The sequence below is a fragment of the Chaetodon trifascialis genome, chromosome 11 (assembly GCF_039877785.1).
Source record: "Chaetodon trifascialis isolate fChaTrf1 chromosome 11, fChaTrf1.hap1, whole genome shotgun sequence".
NCBI classification, from domain to species: domain Eukaryota; kingdom Metazoa; phylum Chordata; class Actinopteri; order Chaetodontiformes; family Chaetodontidae; genus Chaetodon; species Chaetodon trifascialis.
Window position 1 is genome coordinate 23915943 of NC_092066.1, and position 18766 is coordinate 23934708.

General features: G+C 47.6%; 10 non-coding genes across 10 annotated transcripts; all 10 read right to left on the bottom strand.

The window, feature by feature from the left end:
• Positions 1-4675: 4675 nt before the first annotated feature.
• On the bottom strand, positions 4676-4840 carry LOC139339588 (U1 spliceosomal RNA). Its single transcript, XR_011602723.1, has one exon. It is a non-coding gene; the product is annotated as a U1 spliceosomal RNA (small nuclear RNA).
• Positions 4841-5938: 1098 nt separating this feature from the next.
• LOC139339677 (U5 spliceosomal RNA) lies at positions 5939-6056 on the bottom strand. Its single transcript, XR_011602807.1, has one exon. It is a non-coding gene; the product is annotated as a U5 spliceosomal RNA (small nuclear RNA).
• Positions 6057-6429: 373 nt separating this feature from the next.
• On the bottom strand, positions 6430-6622 carry LOC139339649 (U2 spliceosomal RNA). The gene has a single exon (XR_011602783.1). It is a non-coding gene; the product is annotated as a U2 spliceosomal RNA (small nuclear RNA).
• Positions 6623-12534: 5912 nt separating this feature from the next.
• LOC139339599 (U1 spliceosomal RNA) lies at positions 12535-12699 on the bottom strand. The gene has a single exon (XR_011602734.1). It is a non-coding gene; the product is annotated as a U1 spliceosomal RNA (small nuclear RNA).
• Positions 12700-13798: 1099 nt separating this feature from the next.
• LOC139339678 (U5 spliceosomal RNA) lies at positions 13799-13916 on the bottom strand. Its single transcript, XR_011602808.1, has one exon. It is a non-coding gene; the product is annotated as a U5 spliceosomal RNA (small nuclear RNA).
• A 373-nt stretch (positions 13917-14289) lies between these two features.
• Positions 14290-14480, bottom strand: LOC139339579 (U2 spliceosomal RNA). Its single transcript, XR_011602715.1, has one exon. It is a non-coding gene; the product is annotated as a U2 spliceosomal RNA (small nuclear RNA).
• Positions 14481-15346: 866 nt separating this feature from the next.
• On the bottom strand, positions 15347-15511 carry LOC139339610 (U1 spliceosomal RNA). The gene has a single exon (XR_011602745.1). It is a non-coding gene; the product is annotated as a U1 spliceosomal RNA (small nuclear RNA).
• A 1099-nt stretch (positions 15512-16610) lies between these two features.
• Positions 16611-16728, bottom strand: LOC139339680 (U5 spliceosomal RNA). The gene has a single exon (XR_011602810.1). It is a non-coding gene; the product is annotated as a U5 spliceosomal RNA (small nuclear RNA).
• Positions 16729-17101: 373 nt separating this feature from the next.
• Positions 17102-17292, bottom strand: LOC139339580 (U2 spliceosomal RNA). Its single transcript, XR_011602716.1, has one exon. It is a non-coding gene; the product is annotated as a U2 spliceosomal RNA (small nuclear RNA).
• Positions 17293-18178: 886 nt separating this feature from the next.
• Positions 18179-18343, bottom strand: LOC139339552 (U1 spliceosomal RNA). Its single transcript, XR_011602690.1, has one exon. It is a non-coding gene; the product is annotated as a U1 spliceosomal RNA (small nuclear RNA).
• Positions 18344-18766: the final 423 nt, after the last annotated feature.

Here is an 18766-nt window from a genome sequence, read left to right on the forward strand (position 1 = left end):
CTGTGCAGAGTGACAGTCCCCCTGGCACATCCACCCTCCCTTTCCACTGCCCAAAAAACTTGACAGATGATTTGGCATGGTTAATCTTAGCACCAGCCACCTGACCAAACTTCCTGAAAACCTCCAATGATCGCATGAGGCATTCATCACTGTCCAGCAGCAGAGTGGTGTCATCAGCGTACTGAGAAAGCTTGACCCTGAGGCCGCCGCTGCCAGGCACCAAGAAACCTTTCACACGCTGGTCAGCCCGTATTGCTGCTGCCAGGGGCTCTATGTACAGTATGTAAAGCAAAGGTGAAAGCGGGCACCCTTGTCTTACCCCAGAATGCAAACTGAACACTTCACCCAGATGACCATTTACTGAAACCCTGCTCCCCACCCCAGTGTACAGTGTGCGCAACCACCCTACAAAACCCTGACCAAAACCTAACCTCTCTAACACCCTAAACATAAAACCCCAATTAACTCTGTCGAAAGCTTTTTCCTGATCCAGGCCGACCACCATAAGCGGCAGGTTCCTGTCCTCTGTCCACGCCACAACATCCCGTATTAGCTGCAGGTTCCATCTCGCTGAGCGCCCTGCCACCCCACATGTCTGGTCCACATGGACCACGTGTGGAAGTGCCATGCCCATACGAGTCGCCAAGACCTTTGCCAGGAGCTTATAATCCACACACAGCATGGTCAGCGGCCGCCAGTTACAAAGGTCAGTGCGATCCCCTTTCTTATATAGGAGGGACAACACCCCTGTGGCCATGGACCCACCCATGGCTCCTGTCGAGAGCACTGAGGACAGCACCTCTAACACCACTGGCCCGAGGACATCCCAAAACTTAACATAGAACTCAACAGGGAGTCCGTCAATGCCAGGTACCTTCCTCCTGTTCATCGTCTTGAGAGCCCCCTCTAGCTCTTGGAGGGTAAGTGGGGCTTCCAAAGCCTGTGCTACGTCTCCTGGCACCCGTTGGGTCAGGAAGTCTAAGAAGACCTCCCCCCCGTCTATGTCCACCTCTTTTTCCATGAAAGTGGTGCTATAGTGCTCAGTGGCAACACGCAACATCCCCCCAGCCCCTGACACCACCACACCGTGTTTGTCTCTCAGTCCAGTCACCACTTGTTTTCTCCGACCAGCCTGCACTGAACCAAAAAACCCAGCAGAACATGTCTCTGCATTCTCCATATATTCCCAGCGAGACCGCAATAGGTATGCTCGGGCTCTGTTCTCAAAGATGTCCCTGAGCTGTGCCTTCAAGGAGTCGCAAACCTGCTGAGACACAGGACCACCACAATTTGCCTTAGCGTACTCAAGTTCGAGCAGGCTCTGAAGGTGACATATCACCCTCCGTGCACACCTCATCTTCTTTTTACAGTATATCGAGCAAAATTCCTTAATCCTTCCTTTGGCAATTTCCCACCACTCAATCACCCCAGTGCACATTGATCTCAATCCTATTAAACCATTGAAAAACCAACAGAAAGTCTGCCTGAAAACATCCTCATCCAGTACACTTATGTTGAGACGCCAAAACCCCGGTCCAAAAGCCGGTAAGCATGAGCGCACCTCAAAAAATAAACAGTCATGATCAGAAAAAAAGACCGGGAGCATTCTACCCGCTGACAAAACCAAAGATCTAGTAAAAAACAAATAATCCAAACACCTGGCCATGCTCCGTGAGTTACGCCAGGTGGGACCGTCCATGAGTGGACTGACCCTCTTTCCCCCATCCACCAGACCATGACCGGCCATAAGCTGTGAGATGTAAAGACTACTTGTGTCACCCCCTTTCCCCAACTCCACATTAAAATCACCACCTATAACCACCTGCCTATTTGTGACCAGGTGCGGCTGTACTAACTCAAATGCTTCCTTCCTTTCTGCTGGAGTGTGTGGACTGTACACCACAATTACCCTCAGTTTGTACATGCCCCATGCAATATCTGCACCCATGATCCTCCCCTGAACAATAACAAAAGTATCTTCAATACTAATTTCTCTTACACCAAACAAAATCCCAACCCCCGTAGAGTGAACACCCCCTACGCTCCAAACTGACCCCCCGTCCATCCACTCCCTTGTAAAAACCCCAACATCCCTGTTATCCCGCAAATGAACCTCCTGCAATAAACAAATGGAAATACGCTGAGCGCTTACAAAATCAAAAACAACCCGTCTCTTAACAGGGTTCCTCATTCCCCTCACATTTAATGAACAAACCTTGATGTAACCAATTATATTAAGAAAAGTCAGTCCCACCGGAAAACAAAAACAAAAGAAAAACCCTCTTCTTATTCTACTGAGAGAAAAGTCCTTCACTGTCCATCTGGTCCGCCCAAGAAAAGGGCACTGTATTTGGGGAGGTTGTGGACCTATCAGGACCCACATATGCATCCCCACTTAATGGGGATGGTAACACATACAGACCGTGTGAGAGTTCAGGATCCAACCCAAATTCTACTGGGAACAAGTCTCCTGCATTGGTCTGGGACTGATCCTTTGCTCCCTTTCGGGCCTCCTGCCTGATATCCCCTTCACCCCACTCTTTGACCCCTCCCTCCCTTAAGCCCCCTGCATTTCTACTGTCACCCCCATCAACTGTGGGCTTCCCCTTCTCCCCTTTTACTACTCCCTTGGGCCTTTTGTTGTGCCCGCTCTCCACATTGTTATTCTCTTCCAGTGGAAGCCCATCTCCTAAAACCTCTGAAAGACTTCTTGCCCCATGCTTCACTCTAGAGGAGCCAGGGACAGGAGACAAGGAGAGGGGAACGACCTCCCCATCAGCTGAGGGTGCCAGTCCTCCATCATCTGCAGTAGAAGCGTTGGCCAATCCTTGCTCCCGCAGTTCATCCTCCGCCCCACCCCCGGAAACACGAGCAGCTGCCTCCACTTGCACTGATGTAATTGGAGCAGCCTCTACTCGGGTAGATCTTCCCTGTGCAGCCTTGGCTCCCTCATTAGCCCTGCTTGCAGTAACGGCTTCAGCAAAGGTCTTCTTTCGGCTAGGACAGCTGCGATACAGGTGATCCTCTCCCCCACAACCATGGCAGGTCTTTGGTGCTGGGCAGTCTTTGGCCTCATGTCCTCCCTGCCCACAGAAACGGCAGCGATCTCCGGTGCAGTGGGCCTCTGTGTGGCCAGACTGCCGGCAGCGTCGACAGAAAGCTGGTTGCCGTGCATAGTACAAATACCCGCGATCACTACCAAGGCTGAAGAAAGCAGGTGGATGCCTGAGCTGATCAGCTCCTTCAGGATCTGCATTCAACAGCACTTGGAACTGTCGTCTCCCAGTCCAAAACCCCCAAGAGTCATTCACATACCTTGCTGCTGAAGCCACTTCTCCATACTGCCCCAAAAATTGAGACAAAGCAAGGTCTGTCACAAACGGGTTGAACATATGAATTGTGACCACCCGGAAATTTGGTTTGTCCAAATTCAGCACTTGGTAGCTTGCTAGTGGCATTGTGTTGCCTTCCTTGCTGCAAACCTCTACCATCCGTCTGTAGACGTCCTCATTCCTCATGGTCACGTCAAAGGCTTTCTCCTGCTGGTTCCATTGTATGCAGAACACGTCTTCCACTTTCAGATGCAGGAGCCCCATGATCACATCCTTGCAGAAACGTGCTCTGGACAGCACGTCTTCTTGAGCTGATCTTGTCTTGAACCGCAGCGTGTATCTCAGCCCGACCTTTGGGGTCAACTGGTCTTTAATGGCCAATGCAGCCATCGCTCCCGTGGATGTCCCCTTGTCTGAGATAGCGAAACAAATCCCACTTGATCTTAGCCAAAAGGCCGAGAAGCAATGAGGTTCAGCGGTTTGCTGGCCCAGGCCACCCCCTGGAACAGTGCGCACACGTCGTGGTGCAAGCGTTTGACTTGCGCATAAGTAGGGCAGGCGCTGAGCACCTCCACCCAAGCGCTCCCTGGCTCAGCCCTGGCCGTCTTGTGTGTGTCTGTGTGAGCGACGGCGCTGTTGATATTCACAAATGCACGAGGCTCAGCCAAGTGGCAGAGCCATCCAAAAATAGGTGCAAGTCATTGGTGTTCCTTTCCACAGAAGTCAATTTCAATTTTTCCATTTTGTGACGTTTATTAAGTCCATTGCAGGGGTAACGTCAAAGTACACAAATTACTTACACACGATTACATTTAAGATTCAGCTTTCCCATTTAAATACCATTAAATACCAATCTTTCCATAATTGTTATTTCAGCTAAAACAGGTCATACATCATCAAACAAAGGGGTGTTTGGAACTCTCCACTGCAAAAGCTTTCTTTTCTTTTCTTTTCTTTTCTTTTCTTTTCTTTTCTTTTCTTTTCTTTTCTTTTTTCTTTTCTTGACTTTTCTTGACTTATCTTTTAGAATATAATCATTCAGATAGATTTCATAACAATTTCTTGTGGGACACAAAACCCTCTCTAGTTGGCATCCTGCAAAGCTGACCAACTCATCACAGTCAGGTGTCCTGACTCTTTGGTCTGTTTCTGAAAAGTTCAAAACACTTCTGTCATTTGACTAAGACGTGTGGCACGCGCACGTTGGACGTAAAGTTCTTTCTCTCTATTGTAGGAAAAAATAACAAACAGCGACTTGGCATGCGGTTTCTGTCCCTGAGAAAGCAGCCACAGGCCTTGCAGTCACGGCAGACGACCGTTTTGTTTATCTTCAACACTATGACGAGGGGAGAGCGCGTACGCAGTCCCCCACTACCACAAATTATGCAGTCGAGATTCCCACATGTGGGGAATTCGCACAGGTCAGCACATCCCTTAGTGCAATGGATGCGCCTCGCCATGGGTGAACCACCTTGTTGATCATGGTATCTCCCCTGCCAGGTAAGTATGAATTGAAGGTGCCGTTGACAGGCGACTAAGTCCTGGACACGGCAACCTATCTGAGGGTACGGACAAGGCATAATCCCACAGTCAGGTGCCCTTAGCATTAGCTCACCTTCAGTGGTTGTTGCAGAAAATCACATTGACTCAAAAGATGTTAACTGGCATCCTGCAAAGCTGACCAACTCATCACAATCAGGTGCCCTGACTCTTTTGGCTGTTTCTGAAAAGTTCAAAACACTTCGGTCATTCGACTAAGACGTGTGGTAGGTGCACGTTGGACGTCAATTTGTTCCCTGCTTTTCTATGAAAAAACAAAAAACAAACAAACAGCGACTTGGCATGCAGTTTCTGTCTCTGAGAAAGCAACCACAGGGCTGCAGCAGCATATTCTCCTGAGACCCAGCCTATTCATTTATGTCCTCTGCAGTGGACATTTGGTTTTGGTCTATATCTTTTGAGTCATTTGAGCTACCCTACTAAGTCCTGGTGTGCTCCATAGAGGACATCCTGGCCTTTCCAATGATATCTCACGTGTTTGGGTGGGATGAGGGGAACTTTGTTTTGACGCTGAGACAAAATGGAGACTGCAGCAAAACGCAAATGCCAGGAAAAGAGAAAAGATAAGTCAAATATTGTTAAGATAATGTTTTTTTGGTCATCATATATTTTCTTGTTTAAGAACATGTCAGGAATCATAAATTGGAGTCAGAGTTCAGTTCAAATTTTTGTTAGGAAAAATAATAGTCACGTTATGAATGTTTAATCATGTCAGTTTTGCTCAGTGGTTCAACAAAAGATACAGGCCAAATGTTCAGTTTCATTTAAAAAAATGCATTGACATTCTTGTCAGCCTATTATGATTTCATTGTGTTATGGTAAAAGTGTTCTGTTGGCCACTACAGTGGACATGCTGTAAAATCTGAACTACAAATTTTTTTATTTTTTTTTTCAAAATTTCTAAATTGCGAGTTGTTGTTTTAGCTCCAAAGAGGCAGGAAATCACAAAAGAAAAAGAAAAAGAAAAGAAATTGAAATATACTTTTTTTCTCCCTGAGCGTTTTGTGTGTGTGACCGTCGGCGATGCTGATATTCACAAAAGCACGAGGCTCAGCCAAGAGGCAGAGCCGTCCAAAAATAGGTGCAACTCATTGGTGTTCCTTTCCACGGAAGTCTTTAGTAAAAGGCGAAAGACTTGTGCGATATGAAGAGAAACCTGAGTAAGTACGGCCCTCCCCTGTACGGCAGCCAAGACCTGGTGTCGTCCCAGTCACTTCGCTCATGGTAGGCCTCGCTCCTTGTTGCACTGTCCCGACCGCAACCTCTGGCTGCATTTTTATCAGGCCTCATCCCGCCGTCGATTGCCTTTGCTCCTTCCCCCTTCCCCCGCAGCCGTAATGGCTGACACGCAGTGATCGGAGAGCAGGAGACTGCCGGGGTTCCCAGTCAACAGCCAACAGATTGATCTCCTGCAGGTCGACTTGCAACGCAACGAGCGCCCTCCACGCTGAGCCTGGCTTCTTGATCGGCTGTCAAGACGAGCGACGGAGCTCTCGCTCTGCGTCAAGTTTTGATTTTGATTTTGCACAAGGCTGAAGGAAGGTGCACCGTTCCCAGCGGCACTGCAATACCGGGTCGATGCATGGAGTGAACGGAGCAAGCCCCTTTTTCAGCTCCCAGCGCTAAAAATCCATTTAATATGTTGTCCCCGTATAGAGGACATATCAGATATTAAACTGATAAGAACAGATTTTTTTTTTTTTTTTTTTTTTTTTTTCCCTTTAATTCATTGCTCATAATACACATACATTTCCATGTAACTTCCAACATATGACATCCATCACAAAATAATAGCAAAGAAAAATAACATGAAATGCATTTTCGCCAGACCTACAATTCACCCCTGATTCCCTGGCATCAACCCAAATCCACCTTTCCATCTCTCTAGAGCAGCATGCCTCCCCCACTTAACAATGTCCCTGTTAACTCTCCCCTTCACACTTGCCTCAACTCTCTTGATTACCCATTCTACGTTGTTTTTTCTATTTTTCTGCACAAGGTCCTGCCTTGCCCTCCACAAGTTGCTCTTAACTAGGCTAACAATGAACCAGACCGAGAAAGTAGCCCCACCCAAGACCCGCCCCAACCCTCTTTCGACCTTAGCCCATGACAGTTTTAAACAAGGGACTTTCTGACGTAGCCATGTTTCCACTCTACCCCATACCACCTGAGCAAAGAAACAATCCCACATAATATGTCTCGTTGTCTCCTCTCCTGAACACGTAGACCTAGGGCACACTGGTGATCTTGCCAGCCCATGCCGGAACATAGTTTCCCTTACTGGCAGGCACTTATGGAGACATAGCCAGTTCAAGTCTTTAAGACCATTGTCAAGCCCCCGTGGCTGAATCTCCCTCCACACCCTAGTAGGTGTCCCTACCACTGCTGGTGCAGTTACTCTCTGCACTACCTCTTTATAGAGGACCCTGTGATCTATTCTTACTGTTCCTTCTGATGCCTCTGGATGTGCTCTCAGCCATTTGGCTGCATGGCAATAGTGCCAGGGCTGCTGCTCCGACCGTGGTGCCACATTGGTCCAGTCCATCATCTGTCTTGCCTGATGAGCAAAAAAAAGACGTAGGAAGTACCCCGAGGGATGCCTCACATGATCAGACAATTGCTTACACAGAAAGGACACGAAAATGCTGTCCAACTTCAGCGGGAAGTGTGGCACGGCTCTGCCCCCTTCTTCAATGCCAGCTAGCATGCGCACCCTTGCCACGTACTCATATCTGCCTCCCCACATGAAGGAGAAAACAAGGCGCATGAGTGGCCTCCTCATACTGACAGGCAGTGGGTACACATATGCCAAGAATAGGAGGGTAGGCAAAATGTCCACTTTCAAGACAAGCACCTTCCCTATCAATGTTAGGTGCCTGCTCTTCCATAGTTGGAGCTTCTTCTGGACTGCCGATAAGCGCTTGGTCCAGTTGACTGTGGCACTGTAGGCTGTCTCAAAGCAGACCCCCAGTACCTTCAGGGGTCCTGTGCAGAGTGACAGTCCCCCTGGCACATCCACCCTCCCTTTCCACTGCCCAAAAAACTTGACAGATGATTTGGCATGGTTAATCTTAGCACCAGCCACCTGACCAAACTTCCTGAAAACCTCCAATGATCGCATGAGGCATTCATCACTGTCCAGCAGCAGAGTGGTGTCATCAGCGTACTGAGAAAGCTTGACCCTGAGGCCGCCGCTGCCAGGCACCAAGAAACCTTTCACACGCTGGTCAGCCCGTATTGCTGCTGCCAGGGGCTCTATGTACAGTATGTAAAGCAAAGGTGAAAGCGGGCACCCTTGTCTTACCCCAGAATGCAAACTGAACACTTCACCCAGATGACCATTTACTGAAACCCTGCTCCCCACCCCAGTGTACAGTGTGCGCAACCACCCTACAAAACCCTGACCAAAACCTAACCTCTCTAACACCCTAAACATAAAACCCCAATTAACTCTGTCGAAAGCTTTTTCCTGATCCAGGCCGACCACCATAAGCGGCAGGTTCCTGTCCTCTGTCCACGCCACAACATCCCGTATTAGCTGCAGGTTCCATCTCGCTGAGCGCCCTGCCACCCCACATGTCTGGTCCACATGGACCACGTGTGGAAGTGCCATGCCCATACGAGTCGCCAAGACCTTTGCCAGGAGCTTATAATCCACACACAGCATGGTCAGCGGCCGCCAGTTACAAAGGTCAGTGCGATCCCCTTTCTTATATAGGAGGGACAACACCCCTGTGGCCATGGACCCACCCATGGCTCCTGTCGAGAGCACTGAGGACAGCACCTCTAACACCACTGGCCCGAGGACATCCCAAAACTTAACATAGAACTCAACAGGGAGTCCGTCAATGCCAGGTACCTTCCTCCTGTTCATCGTCTTGAGAGCCCCCTCTAGCTCTTGGAGGGTAAGTGGGGCTTCCAAAGCCTGTGCTACGTCTCCTGGCACCCGTTGGGTCAGGAAGTCTAAGAAGACCTCCCCCCCGTCTATGTCCACCTCTTTTTCCATGAAAGTGGTGCTATAGTGCTCAGTGGCAACACGCAACATCCCCCCAGCCCCTGACACCACCACACCGTGTTTGTCTCTCAGTCCAGTCACCACTTGTTTTCTCCGACCAGCCTGCACTGAACCAAAAAACCCAGCAGAACATGTCTCTGCATTCTCCATATATTCCCAGCGAGACCGCAATAGGTATGCTCGGGCTCTGTTCTCAAAGATGTCCCTGAGCTGTGCCTTCAAGGAGTCGCAAACCTGCTGAGACACAGGACCACCACAATTTGCCTTAGCGTACTCAAGTTCGAGCAGGCTCTGAAGGTGACATATCACCCTCCGTGCACACCTCATCTTCTTTTTACAGTATATCGAGCAAAATTCCTTAATCCTTCCTTTGGCAATTTCCCACCACTCAATCACCCCAGTGCACATTGATCTCAATCCTATTAAACCATTGAAAAACCAACAGAAAGTCTGCCTGAAAACATCCTCATCCAGTACACTTATGTTGAGACGCCAAAACCCCGGTCCAAAAGCCGGTAAGCATGAGCGCACCTCAAAAAATAAACAGTCATGATCAGAAAAAAAGACCGGGAGCATTCTACCCGCTGACAAAACCAAAGATCTAGTAAAAAACAAATAATCCAAACGCCTGGCCATGCTCCGTGAGTTACGCCAGGTGGGACCGTCCATGAGTGGACTGACCCTCTTTCCCCCATCCACCAGACCATGACCGGCCATAAGCTGTGAGATGTAAAGACTACTTGTGTCACCCCCTTTCCCCAACTCCACATTAAAATCACCACCTATAACCACCTGCCTATTTGTGACCAGGTGCGGCTGTACTAACTCAAATGCTTCCTTCCTTTCTGCTGGAGTGTGTGGACTGTACACCACAATTACCCTCAGTTTGTACATGCCCCATGCAATATCTGCACCCATGATCCTCCCCTGAACAATAACAAAAGTATCTTCAATACTAATTTCTCTTACACCAAACAAAATCCCAACCCCCGTAGAGTGAACACCCCCTACGCTCCAAACTGACCCCCCGTCCATCCACTCCCTTGTAAAAACCCCAACATCCCTGTTATCCCGCAAATGAACCTCCTGCAATAAACAAATGGAAATACGCTGAGCGCTTACAAAATCAAAAACAACCCGTCTCTTAACAGGGTTCCTCATTCCCCTCACATTTAATGAACAAACCTTGATGTAACCAATTATATTAAGAAAAGTCAGTCCCACCGGAAAACAAAAACAAAAGAAAAACCCTCTTCTTATTCTACTGAGAGAAAAGTCCTTCACTGTCCATCTGGTCCGCCCAAGAAAAGGGCACTGTATTTGGGGAGGTTGTGGACCTATCAGGACCCACATATGCATCCCCACTTAATGGGGATGGTAACACATACAGACCGTGTGAGAGTTCAGGATCCAACCCAAATTCTACTGGGAACAAGTCTCCTGCATTGGTCTGGGACTGATCCTTTGCTCCCTTTCGGGCCTCCTGCCTGATATCCCCTTCACCCCACTCTTTGACCCCTCCCTCCCTTAAGCCCCCTGCATTTCTACTGTCACCCCCATCAACTGTGGGCTTCCCCTTCTCCCCTTTTACTACTCCCTTGGGCCTTTTGTTGTGCCCGCTCTCCACATTGTTATTCTCTTCCAGTGGAAGCCCATCTCCTAAAACCTCTGAAAGACTTCTTGCCCCATGCTTCACTCTAGAGGAGCCAGGGACAGGAGACAAGGAGAGGGGAACGACCTCCCCATCAGCTGAGGGTGCCAGTCCTCCATCATCTGCAGTAGAAGCGTTGGCCAATCCTTGCTCCCGCAGTTCATCCTCCGCCCCACCCCCGGAAACACGAGCAGCTGCCTCCACTTGCACTGATGTAATTGGAGCAGCCTCTACTCGGGTAGATCTTCCCTGTGCAGCCTTGGCTCCCTCATTAGCCCTGCTTGCAGTAACGGCTTCAGCAAAGGTCTTCTTTCGGCTAGGACAGCTGCGATACAGGTGATCCTCTCCCCCACAACCATGGCAGGTCTTTGGTGCTGGGCAGTCTTTGGCCTCATGTCCTCCCTGCCCACAGAAACGGCAGCGATCTCCGGTGCAGTGGGCCTCTGTGTGGCCAGACTGCCGGCAGCGTCGACAGAAAGCTGGTTGCCGTGCATAGTACAAATACCCGCGATCACTACCAAGGCTGAAGAAAGCAGGTGGATGCCTGAGCTGATCAGCTCCTTCAGGATCTGCATTCAACAGCACTTGGAACTGTCGTCTCCCAGTCCAAAACCCCCAAGAGTCATTCACATACCTTGCTGCTGAAGCCACTTCTCCATACTGCCCCAAAAATTGAGACAAAGCAAGGTCTGTCACAAACGGGTTGAACATATGAATTGTGACCACCCGGAAATTTGGTTTGTCCAAATTCAGCACTTGGTAGCTTGCTAGTGGCATTGTGTTGCCTTCCTTGCTGCAAACCTCTACCATCCGTCTGTAGACGTCCTCATTCCTCATGGTCACGTCAAAGGCTTTCTCCTGCTGGTTCCATTGTATGCAGAACACGTCTTCCACTTTCAGATGCAGGAGCCCCATGATCACATCCTTGCAGAAACGTGCTCTGGACAGCACGTCTTCTTGAGCTGATCTTGTCTTGAACCGCAGCGTGTATCTCAGCCCGACCTTTGGGGTCAACTGGTCTTTAATGGCCAATGCAGCCATCGCTCCCGTGGATGTCCCCTTGTCTGAGATAGCGAAACAAATCCCACTTGATCTTAGCCAAAAGGCCGAGAAGCAATGAGGTTCAGCGGTTTGCTGGCCCAGGCCACCCCCTGGAACAGTGCGCACTCGTGGTGCAAGCGTTTGACTTGCGCATAAGTAGGGCAGGCGCTGAGCACCTCCACCCAAGCGCTCCCTGGCTCAGCCCTGGCCGTCTTGTGTGTGTCTGTGTGAGCGACGGCGCTGTTGATATTCACAAATGCACGAGGCTCAGCCAAGTGGCAGAGCCATCCAAAAATAGGTGCAAGTCATTGGTGTTCCTTTCCACAGAAGTCAATTTCAATTTTTCCATTTTGTGACGTTTATTAAGTCCATTGCAGGGGTAACGTCAAAGTACACAAATTACTTACACACGATTACATTTAAGATTCAGCTTTCCCATTTAAATACCATTAAATACCAATCTTTCCATAATTGTTATTTCAGCTAAAACAGGTCATACATCATCAAACAAAGGGGTGTTTGGAACTCTCCACTGCAAAAGCTTTCTTTTCTTTTCTTTTCTTTTCTTTTCTTTTCTTTTCTTTTTTCTTTTCTTGACTTTTCTTGACTTATCTTTTAGAATATAATCATTCAGATAGATTTCATAACAATTTCTTGTGGGACACAAAACCCTCTCTAGTTGGCATCCTGCAAAGCTGACCAACTCATCACAGTCAGGTGTCCTGACTCTTTGGTCTGTTTCTGAAAAGTTCAAAACACTTCTGTCATTTGACTAAGACGTGTGGCACGCGCACGTTGGACGTAAAGTTCTTTCTCTCTATTGTAGGAAAAAATAACAAACAGCGACTTGGCATGCGGTTTCTGTCCCTGAGAAAGCAGCCACAGGCCTTGCAGTCACGGCAGACGACCGTTTTGTTTATCTTCAACACTATGACGAGGGGAGAGCGCGTACGCAGTCCCCCACTACCACAAATTATGCAGTCGAGATTCCCACATGTGGGGAATTCGCACAGGTCAGCACATCCCTTAGTGCAATGGATGCGCCTCGCCATGGGTGAACCACCTTGTTGATCATGGTATCTCCCCTGCCAGGTAAGTATGAATTGAAGGTGCCGTTGACAGGCGACTAAGTCCTGGACACGGCAACCTATCTGAGGGTACGGACAAGGCATAATCCCACAGTCAGGTGCCCTTAGCATTAGCTCACCTTCAGTGGTTGTTGCAGAAAATCACATTGACTCAAAAGATGTTAACTGGCATCCTGCAAAGCTGACCAACTCATCACAATCAGGTGCCCTGACTCTTTTGGCTGTTTCTGAAAAGTTCAAAACACTTCGGTCATTCGACTAAGACGTGTGGTAGGTGCACGTTGGACGTCAATTTGTTCCCTGCTTTTCTATGAAAAAACAAAAAACAAACAAACAGCGACTTGGCATGCAGTTTCTGTCTCTGAGAAAGCAACCACAGGGCTGCAGCAGCATATTCTCCTGAGACCCAGCCTATTCATTTATGTCCTCTGCAGTGGACATTTGGTTTTGGTCTATATCTTTTGAGTCATTTGAGCTACCCTACTAAGTCCTGGTGTGCTCCATAGAGGACATCCTGGCCTTTCCAATGATATCTCACGTGTTTGGGTGGGATGAGGGGAACTTTGTTTTGACGCTGAGACAAAATGGAGACTGCAGCAAAACGCAAATGCCAGGAAAAGAGAAAAGATAAGTCAAATATTGTTAAGATAATGTTTTTTTGGTCATCATATATTTTCTTGTTTAAGAACATGTCAGGAATCATAAATTGGAGTCAGAGTTCAGTTCAAATTTTTGTTAGGAAAAATAATAGTCACGTTATGAATGTTTAATCATGTCAGTTTTGCTCAGTGGTTCAACAAAAGATACAGGCCAAATGTTCAGTTTCATTTAAAAAAATGCATTGACATTCTTGTCAGCCTATTATGATTTCATTGTGTTATGGTAAAAGTGTTCTGTTGGCCACTACAGTGGACATGCTGTAAAATCTGAACTACAAATTTTTTTATTTTTTTTTTTCAAAATTTCTAAATTGCGATTTGTTGTTTTAGCTCCAAAGAGGCAGGAAATCACAAAAGAAAAAGAAAAATAAAAGAAATTGAAATATACTTTTTTTCTCCCTGAGCGTTTTGTGTGTGTGACCGTCGGCGATGCTGATATTCACAAAAGCACGAGGCTCAGCCAAGAGGCAGAGCCGTCCAAAAATAGGTGCAACTCATTGGTGTTCCTTTCCACGGAAGTCTTTAGTAAAAGGCGAAAGACTTGTGCGATATGAAGAGAAACCTGAGTAAGTACGGCCCTCCCCTGTACGGCAGCCAAGACCTGGTGTCGTCCCAGTCACTTCGCTCATGGTAGGCCTCGCTCCTTGTTGCACTGTCCCGACCGCAACCTCTGGCTGCATTTTTATCAGGCCTCATCCCGCCGTCGATTGCCTTTGCTCCTTCCCCCTTCCCCCGCAGCCGTAATGGCTGACACGCAGTGATCGGAGAGCAGGAGACTGCCGGGGTTCCCAGTCAACAGCCAACAGATTGATCTCCTGCAGGTCGACTTGCAACGCAACGAGCGCCCTCCACGCTGAGCCTGGCTTCTTGATCGGCTGTCAAGACGAGCGACGGAGCTCTCGCTCTGCGTCAAGTTTTGATTTTGATTTTGCACAAGGCTGAAGGAAGGTGCACCGTTCCCAGCGGCACTGCAATACCGGGTCGATGCATGGAGTGAACGGAGCAAGCCCCTTTTTCAGCTCCCAGCGCTAAAAATCCATTTAATATGTTGTCCCCGTATAGAGGACATATCAGATATTAAACTGATAAGAACAGATACTACACTTGATCTTAGCCAAAAGGCCGAGAAGCGATGAGGTTCAGCGGTTTGCTGGCCCAGGCCACCCCCTGGAACAGTGCGCACACGTCGTGGTGCAAGCGTTTGACTTGCGCATAAGTAGGGCAGGCGCTGAGCACCTCCACCCAAGCGCTCCCTGGCTCAGCCCTGGCCGTCTTGTGTGTGTCTGTGTGAGCGACGGCGCTGTTGATATTCACAAATGCACGAGGCTCAGCCAAGTGGCAGAGCCATCCAAAAATAGGTGCAAGTCATTGGTGTTCCTTTCCACAGAAGTCAATTTCAATTTTTCCATTTTGTGACGTTTATTAAGTCCATTGCAGGGGTAACGTCAAAGTACACAAATTACTTACACACGATTACATTTAAGATTCAGCTTTCCCATTTAAATACCATTAAATACCAATCTTTCCATAATTGTTATTTCAGCTAAAACAGGTCATACATCATCAAACAAAGGGGTGTTTGGAACTCTCCACTGCAAAAGCTTTCTTTTCTTTTCTTTTCTTTTCTTTTCTTTTCTTTTCTTTTCTTTTTTCTTTTCTTGACTTTTCTTGACTTATCTTTTAGAATATAATCATTCAGATAGATTTCATAACAATTTCTTGTGGGACACAAAACCCTCTCTAGTTGGCATCCTGCAAAGCTGACCAACTCATCACAGTCAGGTGTCCTGACTCTTTGGTCTGTTTCTGAAAAGTTCAAAACACTTCTGTCATTTGACTAAGACGTGTGGCACGCGCACGTTGGACGTAAAGTTCTTTCTCTCTATTGTAGGAAAAAATAACAAACAGCGACTTGGCATGCGGTTTCTGTCCCTGAGAAAGCAGCCACAGGCCTTGCAGTCACGGCAGACGACCGTTTTGTTTATCTTCAACACTATGACGAGGGGAGAGCGCGTACGCAGTCCCCCACTACCACAAATTATGCAGTCGAGATTCCCACATGTGGGGAATTCGCACAGGTCAGCACATCCCTTAGTGCAATGGATGCGCCTCGCCATGGGTGAACCACCTTGTTGATCATGGTATCTCCCCTGCCAGGTAAGTATGAATTGAAGGTGCCGTTGACAGGCGACTAAGTCCTGGACACGGCAACCTATCTGAGGGTACGGACAAGGCATAATCCCACAGTCAGGTGCCCTTAGCATTAGCTCACCTTCAGTGGTTGTTGCAGAAAATCACATTGACTCAAAAGATGTTAACTGGCATCCTGCAAAGCTGACCAACTCATCACAATCAGGTGCCCTGACTCTTTTGGCTGTTTCTGAAAAGTTCAAAACACTTCGGTCATTCGACTAAGACGTGTGGTAGGTGCACGTTGGACGTCAATTTGTTCCCTGCTTTTCTATGAAAAAACAAAAAACAAACAAACAGCGACTTGGCATGCAGTTTCTGTCTCTGAGAAAGCAACCACAGGGCTGCAGCAGCATATTCTCCTGAGACCCAGCCTATTCATTTATGTCCTCTGCAGTGGACATTTGGTTTTGGTCTATATCTTTTGAGTCATTTGAGCTACCCTACTAAGTCCTGGTGTGCTCCATAGAGGACATCCTGGCCTTTCCAATGATATCTCACGTGTTTGGGTGGGATGAGGGGAACTTTGTTTTGACGCTGAGACAAAATGGAGACTGCAGCAAAACGCAAATGCCAGGAAAAGAGAAAAGATAAGTCAAATATTGTTAAGATAATGTTTTTTTGGTCATCATATATTTTCTTGTTTAAGAACATGTCAGGAATCATAAATTGGAGTCAGAGTTCAGTTCAAATTTTTGTTAGGAAAAATAATAGTCACGTTATGAATGTTTAATCATGTCAGTTTTGCTCAGTGGTTCAACAAAAGATACAGGCCAAATGTTCAGTTTCATTTAAAAAAATGCATTGACATTCTTGTCAGCCTATTATGATTTCATTGTGTTATGGTAAAAGTGTTCTGTTGGCCACTACAGTGGACATGCTGTAAAATCTGAACTACAAATTTTTTTATTTTTTTTTTTCAAAATTTCTAAATTGCGATTTGTTGTTTTAGCTCCAAAGAGGCAGGAAATCACAAAAGAAAAAGAAAAATAAAAGAAATTGAAATATACTTTTTTTCTCCCTGAGCGTTTTGTGTGTGTGACCGTCGGCGATGCTGATATTCACAAAAGCACGAGGCTCAGCCAAGAGGCAGAGCCGTCCAAAAATAGGTGCAACTCATTGGTGTTCCTTTCCACGGAAGTCTTTAGTAAAAGGCGAAAGACTTGTGCGATATGAAGAGAAACCTGAGTAAGTACGGCCCTCCCCTGTACGGCAGCCAAGACCTGGTGTCGTCCCAGTCACTTCGCTCATGGTAGGCCTCGCTCCTTGTTGCACTGTCCCGACCGCAACCTCTGGCTGCATTTTTATCAGGCCTCATCCCGCCGTCGATTGCCTTTGCTCCTTCCCCCTTCCCCCGCAGCCGTAATGGCTGACACGCAGTGATCGGAGAGCAGGAGACTGCCGGGGTTCCCAGTCAACAGCCAACAGATTGATCTCCTGCAGGTCGACTTGCAACGCAACGAGCGCCCTCCACGCTGAGCCTGGCTTCTTGATCGGCTGTCAAGACGAGCGATGGAGCTCTCGCTCTGCGTCAAGTTTTGATTTTGATTTTGCACAAGGCTGAAGGAAGGTGCACCGTTCCCAGCGGCACTGCAATACCGGGTCGATGCATGGAGTGAACGGAGCAAGCCCCTTTTTCAGCTCCCAGCGCTAAAAATCCATTTAATATGTTGTCCCCGTATAGAGGACATATCAGATATTAAACTGATAAGAACAGATACTACACTTGATCTTAGCCAAAAGGCCGAGAAGCGATGAGGTTCAGCGGTTTGCTGGCCCAGGCCACCCCCTGGAACAGTGCGCACACGTCGTGGTGCAAGCGTTTGACTTGCGCATAAGTAGGGCAGGCGCTGAGCACCTCCACCCAAGCGCTCCCTGGCTCAGCCCTGGCCGTCTTGTGTGTGTCTGTGTGAGCGACGGCGCTGTTGATATTCACAAATGCACGAGGCTCAGCCAAGTGGCAGAGCCATCCAAAAATAGGTGCAAGTCATTGGTGTTCCTTTCCACAGAAGTCAATTTCAATTTTTCCATTTTGTGACGTTTATTAAGTCCATTGCAGGGGTAACGTCAAAGTACACAAATTACTTACACACGATTACATTTAAGATTCAGCTTTCCCATTTAAATACCATTAAATACCAATCTTTCCATAATTGTTATTTCAGCTAAAACAGGTCATACATCATCAAACAAAGGGGTGTTTGGAACTCTCCACTGCAAAAGCTTTCTTTTCTTTTCTTTTCTTTTCTTTTCTTTTCTTTTCTTTTCTTTTCTTTTCTTTTCTTTTCTTTTTTCTTTTCTTGACTTTTCTTGACTTATCTTTTAGAATATAATCATTCAGATAGATTTCATAACAATTTCTTGTGGGACACAAAACCCTCTCTAGTTGGCATCCTGCAAAGCTGACCAACTCATCACAGTCAGGTGTCCTGACTCTTTGGTCTGTTTCTGAAAAGTTCAAAACACTTCTGTCATTTGACTAAGACATGTGGCACGCGCACGTTGGACGTAAAGTTCTTTCTCTCTATTGTAGGAAAAAATAACAAACAGCGACTTGGCATGCGGTTTCTGTCCCTGAGAAAGCAGCCACAGGCCTTGCAGTCACGGCAGACGACCGTTTTGTTTATCTTCAACACTATGACGAGGGGAGAGCGCGTACGCAGTCCCCCACTACCACAAATTATGCAGTCGAGATTCCCACATGTGGGGAATTCGCACAGGTCAGCACATCCCTTAGTGCAATGGATGCACCTCGCCATGGGTGAACCACCTTGCTGATCATGGTATCTCCCCCGCCAGGTAAGTATGAATTGAAGGTGCCGTTGACAGGCGACTAAGTCCTGGACACGGCAACCTATCTGAGGGTACGGACAAGGCATAATCCCACAGTCAGGTGCCCTTAGCATTAGCTCACCTTCAGTGGTTGTTGCAGAAAATCACATTGACTCAAAAGATGTTAACTGGCATCCTGCAAAGCTGACCAACTCATCACAATCAGGTGCCCTGACTCTTTTGGCTGTTTCTGAAAAGTTCAAAACACTTCGGTCATTCGACTAAGACGTGTGGTAGGTGCACGTTGGACGTCAATTTGTTCCCTGCTTTTCTATGAAAAAACAAAAAACAAACAAACAGCGACTTGGCATGCAGTTTCTGTCTCTGAGAAAGCAACCACAGGGCTGCAGCAGCATATTCTCCTGAGACCCAGCCTATTCATTTATGTCCTCTGCAGT